Raw genomic sequence first — 10,854 nt, 5'->3', positions numbered from 1 at the left:
TAACCCTAAAATGATAGAGGTAATGAGCTTCTTGCCATCATAGATCGAACCATATCCATTAGGGTTCGGTTCCTCCTTTTGGAAACTCCATTAAGTTGGGGTGTTCAAGGAGGAGTAAGTTGCGAGATAATCCCACAACCTTTAAGATGATCTTGGAAAGCATCGCTTAGGTATTCACCTCCTCTATTGGTACGAAGTACCTTGATTGTCTTGTTGAGTTGATTTTGTACTTCGTTTTGATACTCTTTGAATGCTTCAAAAGTTTCGTCCTTATGTCTTAACAAGTAGACATATCCGAAACGACTGAAGTCATCAATGAAAGTGACGAAGTATCTTTCACCTTTCCTAGTCATGGGCTTAAAGGGTCCACATACATCCGAATGTATTAATTCCAATAAGTCCTTAGCCCTTTCATAGGTCCCTTTGAAAGGTGCTTTAGTCATTTTGCCTTGTAAACAAGATTCACGTACATCAAATGAGTCTAGTTCATTTGATTTCAAAAGTTCATTCTTTTGAAGTGTATGTATTCGGTTCTTGTTTATGTGACCAAGGCGACAACGCTATAAGTAGGAATCACTCAAATCCCTTTTGAGTTTCTTGGTGTTTGCATGGAACATTGAGCTATTGTATGATGTGTCATGATGAACCAATTCATAAATACCATTCGAAGGTGAAGCCTTGAAATAGAACACATTATTTAAAGAAACATGGATATCATCATTAATGAAATTAAGATTAAAACCATATTGTTTCAAACGGGATACCGAAATAATGTTTCGTGATAAATCGGGTGCATAAAAAACATTTTTCAAAATAAGCTCCAAACCACTTGGAAGCTTTAAAACAAAGTCTCCTTGAGCTTTCACTTGCACCCTTGCTCCATTTCCCATGAAGAGACTTGTTGTTCCCGCATCTTGATTACTTATTTTGAACCCCTGCAAAGAATTGCAAATATGAGTTCCACATCCTGTGTCTAATACCCATGTATTAGAAGAAGTAATACTAAGCTCAACGTATACCATATATACATTACCTGAGGTTTGCCCTGCATCCCTCTTTTCTTTCAACTCCTTTAGGTAGACCGTGCAGTTGCATTTCCAGTGACCCATTTCACCGCAACCAAAGCACGGATCTTCCTTGGGGTTAGCTTTACCGGCAACCTTTTGCTTCTTGTTATTGTTGGTTGGGGTAACCATTTTCCCCTTTCCCTTGCCCTTTCCTTGGTAGGCGGGTCCTTTCCTCTTAGCCGCCTTCGACCTAGAAGTGTTATTGTTTTTGGACCCACCTTCATTGATCATAAACATGGGTGAAGCCCTTTTACCCATGCTCGCTTCGGCCATCTTAAGCATGGCGTGTAATTCGCCAATGCTCTTATCCCATCCATTCATGTTGTAATTCATTACAAATGTGTCAAACCTCTTTGATAAGGAATTAAGGATAAGGTCCGTGTCTAATTCATTAGACATGTTGCAGTTTAGACGGTTCGTTCGATCAATCAGGCTTTTCATCTTAAGGACATAAGATGAAACGGATTGGGAGTTATCCATCCGACATGCATGAAGCGCTCAGACCGTTTCAAAGTGCTCGATACGAGTTGTTGAAGGAACATCTCCTTCAACTGTGTGATCATGTCATATGCACTATGATGCGCGAAATCCTTTTGGAGTTCTGGTATCATAGTCCCAAGCATGAGGCAAGAAACTTGCACCGAATTGGTGTAATATTTCTCCCAATAAGCCATGCCTTCCGTATCATCCTCGTCCGGTTGATCGGGAATGGGGTCTTCCAACACATACGCCCTATCCTCTAGTTTGAGGACAAATCTTAGATTGCGAAACCAATCCATGAAGTTCGTATGGTTGAGTTTTTCTTTTTCGAGGATTGACCTCAACGATAGGTTGTTAAAGTTGATTGGTGCGTTTGGAATGTTGTTGTTATTGGCGCCATCTACAAAATTTAACAAAGTTGTTTAAGTATTAATTTTAATTTAACAATCAATACCCTTTAAATCCAATTGATATTTGTTAAATTTTAGAATCCAACGGTAAACCAAATTTTGGTTAGGTGACCTTTATCCCGTCATTTGATTTAGCTAGGTAGTCATTGTATGACAATTGCAATCCTTTTGCAACTTCTAAGTTATGGGATCATGCAATCCTTTTGCATGGCATATTTATCCCATCAACGCCTATTTGTTCCTCATGCTTCGGTGACTATAAGTTCATGATTCCCAAATCAAGTCGTCCTACTTGTGTAAACGTGTAAATTTAACATACAAGTGGTTAGGTGATCTTTATCCCACAAGTGTGCGAAATTCACCTTAATCATATTAGTTTGCTCATAACGGTTAGGTGACCTTTATCCCATTATGAGTTCCCTAATATTTTTAAGTATCACACAAAAGGATGGCGTTTAACTTGTTTTCCTTGTTAATAAGGGATTTTAAGTTTTCATAATTTCTAGTTTAAGAAAACTTCTATGCCATACACCAACATGCATTTAGTGTGTGGTACTTATGAAAAACCATTTTCATGTCTTGTAATTAAGCCAATTACTTGATATAAACCATTTTATATATATGATCCTTATCATGTTCTTAATAACCGTTTATTAATGTCCTTTTGGCCATTTTTAATTTAACCAATTAAATTGTCATTTTGCATGTCGTTTATTAATGTCTAATTTAACCAATTAAATTGCCATTTTTCTTGTTGTTAACTTGTGTGATTAACTTGTAGCATACAAACATACAATCCACAATCATACAATAAACAACCATGCACGCAAAACAAATATGTTCACAATCAAGCCAATTTGGTAGACATTTGTTTAGCCGAAAACAAATGCCACCGGTAAGGGTTATAACACAAAGTAGGAGATTTCAAATCTCCCACTTAATCTTGCATCTTCCTAGCCTTCATCTTGCATCTTCATTTTTACAAAATATATATATATATATATATATATATATATATATATATATATATATATATATATATATATATATATATATATATATATATATATATATCCTAATACATTTTTCTAAAAATGAAAATACAACCTAATCTATTTTACATACCAAATATAAAATAAATTACATAACCAAAATAATATTATTACAAACCAATTGAATAAATATTATTACAAACCAAATGAATAATAAATAATCATCAAACATGCAACCAAACAACCACAAGGTCTAGGCATTGATTGTGAACATTAACATACAAAAAATTATGAAAAAATGGAACCACCCAAAACCCATTTTGGGTCTCCAAATTTTCGGCCAAAATTAGATACCCACCCAAACCCGACAATTTTGTATTCCATTTTCATGCATGTACTTAAAATGCAAATATAGTGGGTTTAAAGACAACATAAGCAACATAATCCATAGACCTCGGCTCTAGATACCATTGATGAAATTTAACAAGTTTCATAAACAACATGTTCTTATAGATAACTTAATCATTAAACCAATTTAATGTAGTTAAAACAAGCGGAAGCAATATGTAACGTTCATGTTAACATGTTAAGTCATTAAGTTAAATTCCATGATAATATCAAGTCTTGGAATGATGCTTACATATATATAGATAAAGGAAGAAGATTATACCTCCTCAATGATGAGTTAAGAGCTGAATTTGGACAGCAAAATGATGAAGAAGATGATGGAAAAACAACCTCTAACTTGAAGCCTCAAGTGTGTAATACCCAGAAGCTTTCAATCACCAACACCTTCTATAATTTGGTTAGGATTTTAGGACACTTGTTGAATTTAATTAGCAAGCAAAACTCTCCTCTCCTCTCCCCAAACTTTCGGCCAGCAGACCTCTCACAAGTATTATAGAGTTATTTTCAAACTTAGTCTATATTCTTGGTCAAGGAGAGAGTATTAGGAGGCAAGCATGCTCATTAGTATTTGTGTAATCTTGAAAGTAACAAGAACAAAGCATGGGGTGTCTCCTTGGAGACCCCAAAAAACCGTCCCCCATATTGTTTTTATAACAAGATTTATATTTTATAAAGTTGTTATAAAATTACTTGTAAATCTATATAAAACTTGTTATATAAAACATGCATTTGTTAAGTTACTTACATTTTATAAACCAATTTATAAAATATAACACAACATAATTATTTAAACGTATAAATAATTAAATATAAATTATTCAAATAATTTATCTCAAGTGATGATATTTTAGAAAACTGATTTTCTAAAGTTCAAGTGTCGCGTTTTTATTTAACGATCCAATCGTTAAGATTAAATACATATAAATGTCGGTAAGCTTGTTATTGGGTATGACCCGACTTGGATCATAACATATTAGCCACATTAATTTAATATGTCTTTCGGGCATACGAAAAACCTTCACAGACAATTGAAGATTCACGAGCAAAATTATACGACTCATGATTTGGAATTAGGTGCTGTTATTTTTGCATTAAAGACTTGGAGGCACTACTTATAGGGGGTCAAATGTATTATATATACCAACCACAAAAGTCTCCAACATATATTTAATCAGAAACAACTGAACATGAGGCAGCGTAGGTGGATTAAATTGTTAAATGATTACAATTTTGAGATTCGTTACCACCCGGGAAAGGCAAATCTGGTAGCCAACGGTTTGAGTAGAAAGGACAGAGAACCTATGCGGATAAAAGCTATGAATATAATTATTCGTACTAATCTTACTACTCAAATAAAGGAGGCGCAACAAGGAGTTTTAAAAGAGGGAAATTTGAAGAATGAAATACCCAAAGGTTCGGAGAAACATCTTAATATTAGGGAAGACGGAACTCGGTATAGGGCTGAAAGAATTTGTGTACCAAAGTTTGGAGATGTGAGAGAAATGGTACTTAAGGAAGCACATAAAACTAGATACTCAATACATCTCGGAGCGAGAAAGATGTACAAAGATCTCAAGAAACACTTTTGGTGGCCGGGTATGAAAGCCGATATTACTAGATATGTAGGAGAATGTTTGACTTGTTCTAAGGTTAAAGCTGAACATCAGAAACCATCAGGTCTACTTCAACAACCCGAAATCCCAGAATGGAAATGGGAAAACATTACCATGGATTTCATTACTAAATTGCCAAGGACTACAAGTGGTTATGATACTATTTAGGTAGTAGTTGATCGTCTCACCAAGTCAGTACACTTTCTGCCAATGAGAGAAGATGATAAAATAGAGAAGTTGGCGCGATTATACTTGAAGGAAGTTGTCTCCAGACATAGAATACCAGTCTCTATTATCTCTGATAGGGATGGCAGATTTGTTTCAAGGTTTTGGCAGACATTACAACAAGCATTGGGAACTCGTCTAGACATGAGTACTGCCTATCATCCACAAACTGATGGGCAGAGTGAAAGAACAATACAGACGCTTGAAGATATGCTATGAGCATGTGTTATTGATTTTGGAAATAGTTGGGATCGACATCTACCATTAGCAGAGTTTTCCTACAACGACAGTTACCACTCGAGTATTAAGATGGCACCATTTGAGGCACTTTATGGTAGAAAGTGTAGGTCTCCGATTTGTTGGAGTGAAGTGGGGGATAGACAGATTACGGGTCCAGAAATCATCCAAGAAACCACAGAGAAAATCATCCAATTTCAACAACGGTTGAAAACCGCTCAAAGTCGCAAAAAGAGCTACGCGGACATTAAAAGAAAAGATATAAAATTTAAAATTGGAGAGATGGTCATGCTTGAGGTTTCACCTTGGAAAGGTGTTGTTCGATTTGGTAAACGAGGAAAACTAAATCCAAGGTACATTGGACCATTCAAGATAATAGATCATGTCGGACCAGTAGCTTACCGACTTGACTTACCTCAACAACTCGCCGGGGTACATAATACTTTTCATATCTCGAATCTGAAGAAATGTTTTGCTAAAGAAGATCTCACTATTCCGTTCAACGAAATCCAAATCAACGAAAAACTTGAATTCATCGAAGAACCCGTTGAAATAACGGATCGTGAGGTTAAAAGACTTAAGCAAAATAAAATACCAATCGTTAAGGTTCGATGGAATGCTCGTAGAGGAACCGAGTTCACCTGGGAGCGTGAAGATCAAATGAAGCTGAAATACCCATACATATTTCCAGAAGATGCGTCAACACCTCCAACTGCTTAAAAATTTCGGGACGAAATTTATTTAACGGGTAGGTACTGTAGTGACCCGAACTTTTCCATATTTATATATATTAAATGAAATTGATATTTACATGATTAAATATTTCCAACATATTAAGCAATCAAATTGTTAAGACTTGATTAATTGAAATGAGTTTCATGTAGACAATTGACCACACGAGTTGACCGGCGATTCACGAACGTTAACACTTGTAAAAACTATATGATATATATATATATATATATATATATATATATATATATATATATATATATATATATATATATATATATATATATATATATATATATATATGGATATATATAGTTAACATGATATTATGATAAGTAAGTATCTCACTAAGTATATTAATAATGAGTGATATACATAAAAATGAGTTTATTGAATTAAGAAGCTCGAAACTATATATATAACAATTATCATTATGACAACGTCTTACTAAGTACATATGTAGCATATTAAGATATTGTTACACTATATTTAACATGATAAAATGATAATTATATATATCATTAAGTATGTTAACAATGAACTACATATGTAAAACAAGACTACTAACTTAAGAATTTCGAAACGAGACATATATGTTACGATTATCGTTGTAACAACATTTTAATGTATATATATCACATTAAGATATATTCATAAATCATAATATCATGATAATGTAATAATTTAACATCTCATTAGATATAATAAACATTGGGTTAACAACATTAAATGAGATCGTTAACTTAAAGGTTTCAAAACAACACTTACATTTAACGACTAACGATGACTTAACGACTCAGTTAAAATGTATATACATGTAGTATATTAAGATGTATTAGTACACTTTTGAAATACATCATGACACATATCAAAGTACTTCTATTTAGCAAAAAAAAGCTTACAATTACATTCTCATTCATTCTCATCAACAATTCTACTCGTATACACCCGTATTCGTACTTGTACAATACCCAGCTTCTAAATGTATTTACTATTGGTATATACACTCCAATGATCAGCTCTTAGCAGCCCTTGTGAGTCACCTAAACATATGGGAACCATCATTTGGAAACTAGCATGAAATATCTCAGAAAATTACAAACTAAGGGAACCTTATATGCAAGTGCAATATCACATTTTCCATCATCATTCATAACACTCTCATTTTTCAACTTTCATGCATCAAACAACTCTCTCTCAAGTGTTATTCCATTTTTCTAAGTTTTATTCATCATCTTCTTCAAAATCTAGCTCAATATAGCTCATAAATCCAAACCTAGATCAACATACAAAACAACAACTTAAGAAAACACCAAGAACACTTTCAAGTTTGCAAGTCTACTTCCAAGTTTTCAAATTCATTCCATGTGATCATCTAAGATCAAGGAACCTTTGTTAATTACAGTAGGTTATCTTTCTAAATCAAGGTAATACTCATCTTCAAACTTTGATTCAATTTCTATAACTAAACTATCTTAATTCGAGTAATAATCTTACTTGAAATTGTTTTCGTGTCATGATTCTGCTTCAAGAACTTCCAAGCCATCAAAGCTCCATTCAAGCTCAAGATTATTTTTTTCATTTCCAGTAGGTTTACCTACTAAACTTAAGGTAGTAATGATGTTCATAACATCATTTGATTCATATATATATAACTATCTTATTCGAAGATTTAAACTTGTAATCACTAGAACATAGTTTAGTTAATTATAAACTTGTTCGCCAGCAAAGTTAATCCTTCTAACTTGACTTTTAAAATCAAATAAACACATATTCTATATCTTTATGATAGGCTAACTTAATGATTTAAAACCTGGAACACTATGAACACCGTAAAACCGGACATACGCCGTCGTAGTAAAACTGCGGGCTGTTTTGGGTTTGATAATTAAAAACTATGATAAACTTCGATTTAAAAGTTATTCTTCTGGGAAAATGATTTTTCTTATTAACATGAAACTATATCCAAAAATCATGGTTAAACTCAAAGTGGAAGTATGTTTTTCAAAATGGTCATCAAGACGTCGTTCTTTCGACTGAAATGACTACCTCTTACAATATTGACTTGTAATCTGTAACTTTGACTATAAACTTATACTTTTTCTGTGTAGTTTTATAAATTTCAGTTCATTATGAAACCATAGCAACTTGACTCACTCAAAACAGATTTAAAACGAAGAAGTTATGGGTAAAACAAGATTGCATAATTTTTGCTTGTTGTAGCTACGTGAAATTTGTAACAAATCTATACAAATCATAACTTAACTTACTTATATTGTATTATACATGTATTCTAACATATATTATGTAATCTTGGGATACCATAGACACATATACAATGTTTTTACATATCATATCGACCTATCTATATATATTATTTGGAAACAACCATACACTCTATATGCAGTAATGCTTGAGTTAGCTATACAGGGTTGAGGTTGATTCCAAAATAATATATATACTTTGAGTTGTGATCTAGCCTGAGACTTGTATACACCGGGTTGTAGATTGATTCAAGATAATATATTGATTTATTTCTGTACATCTAATTGTGGATAACTAGTTGTAGATTACTAACGTTGGACTGCTAACTTAACAAACTTAAATCGTTAAAACGTAATAAAAAAATGAAGTGAATATATTTCGATCATACTTTGATATATATGTATACATTTGTTATAATTTCGTGAATCAACTCGTGGCCAAGTCTTACTTCCCGACGAAGTAAAAATCTGTGAAAGTGAGTTATAGTCCCACTTTTAAAATCTAATATTTTTGGGATGAGAATACATGCAGTTTTATAAATGTTTTACAAAATAGACACAAGAACTTAAAACTACATTCTATGGTTGAATTTATTAAACCGAATATGCCCCTTTTTAGTCTGGTAATCTAAGAATTAGGAAACAGACACCCTAATTGACGCGAATCCTAAAGATAGATCTATGGGCACTAACAAGCCCCAGTCAGAGAATTTGAACTGCTTTAGTACTTCGATTTTATCATGTCCGAAGGGAGTCCCGGAATGATGGGGATATTCTATATGCATCTTGTTAATGTCGGTTACCAGGTGTTCACCATATGAATGATTTTTATCTCTATGTATGGGATGATGTTTATAAAAAATGGAAATATGAAATCTTGTGGTCTATTATTACGATTTGATAAATATATAGGTTAAACCTATAACTCACCAACATTTTTGTTGACGTTTAAAGCATGTTTATTCTCATGTGATTATTAAGAGCTTCCGCTGTTGCATGCTAATTTATGGACAAGAGTTGGAGTCAACATTGCTTGTATAATATTGTTTAAAAACTGCATTCGAAGACTTAAATTGATGTGTAATATTATTTTAAATCATTATGTAATAATCATGTGAAAATGTTATATATTAGATTATCATTATTTGATAATCGTCGTAATATTTTTAAACCTTTATCGATAAAATAAAGGTTATGGTTTGTTTTAAAATCGAATGCAGTCTTTGAAAAACATCTCATATAGAGGTAAAAACCTCGCAACGAAATCAATTAATATGGAACATTTATAATCGATATGAACGGGACATTTCACACCCGAACCACTATAAATCTTTGTGTTTATTTTCTTTACTTTACTTTCTTCATCATTACAAACATAAACACACCACACATGAGTTTGAGTTGACTAACTTGATCAAGTATCGTTCACATTGTATTGATCATCGAAAAAGTTTTAAAAATCGCATTAAGTAACTATTCACACCCCTCTAGTTACTTACAATTGGTATCAGAGCGGTTGCTCGTATATTTACTCTAGAAATGTTTTTGATTGAGTCATAAATCATTTTGGGAAAAAACCCGAGTCAAATGTTCTTGGGATCAACTCAAACGATGGCATATCTTGAGAGATTGGGTAATGAAGCACCAATCTTTGATAGAAAGAATGTCTATATGTGGAAGAGAAGATTTGAAACCTTGTATCTCAAGAATCTTGTATCTCAAGAATCTCAAGGAAGGAAACCTTGTATCTCAAGAATCTCATGGAAGGAAACCTTGTATCTCAAGAATCTTCATAAATGGTGAATTGAACATTGAAAAATAGTGAAGTAGTGAATAAAGTGCAAAAGCAAGTTGATGTTATGTCACTACTTCATAGAGTTCTTCATAGTGAAGAAATGGTTAAAATGCTTTCATATGAAAGTATAAAAGAATGTTCGGATTTACTATGTCATCAAGAAGAAGAAGCTTCTAATTGGTCGATAAAGAATGGGTTAGAAGAAAAGGTAACAAGACATGATTGTCTTGATGGGAATTGGTTTGTTGATCAAGATGAAGACTTTTGTCACATGGGTTCAAGATACTCTTCAAGACAAGATGCTCAGAGTGAGAATGAGGTTGATTCGTGCTATCAAGGAGAAGAAGGCGAAAGCTCAAGCATTTAAAGCAATGAGGTACATGTATTCTATCCTTCTAATTATGAAGATTAGCTAGATGAGTACAAAGCGTTAAAATTTGTGTATACTAGAAGTTGTGACAAAGTAGAAATGTTGGAAAAAGAATTGCAAAGGGTAAACTAACTTAACAAGAATTTAAGTGAAGAAAACAATTTTTTGAAAAGATCTTTAAATGACAAATATTGTTTCAAAGATAAAATTGTTTTGAAAACTAGTCACATTTCTAGTAAACACAAGCAATGTACTCTAAGT

Source organism: Rutidosis leptorrhynchoides, chromosome 4 (genome assembly GCF_046630445.1).
Source record: "Rutidosis leptorrhynchoides isolate AG116_Rl617_1_P2 chromosome 4, CSIRO_AGI_Rlap_v1, whole genome shotgun sequence".
Lineage (NCBI taxonomy): Eukaryota > Viridiplantae > Streptophyta > Magnoliopsida > Asterales > Asteraceae > Rutidosis > Rutidosis leptorrhynchoides.
Note: the sequence above shows the minus strand (reverse complement) of the source record.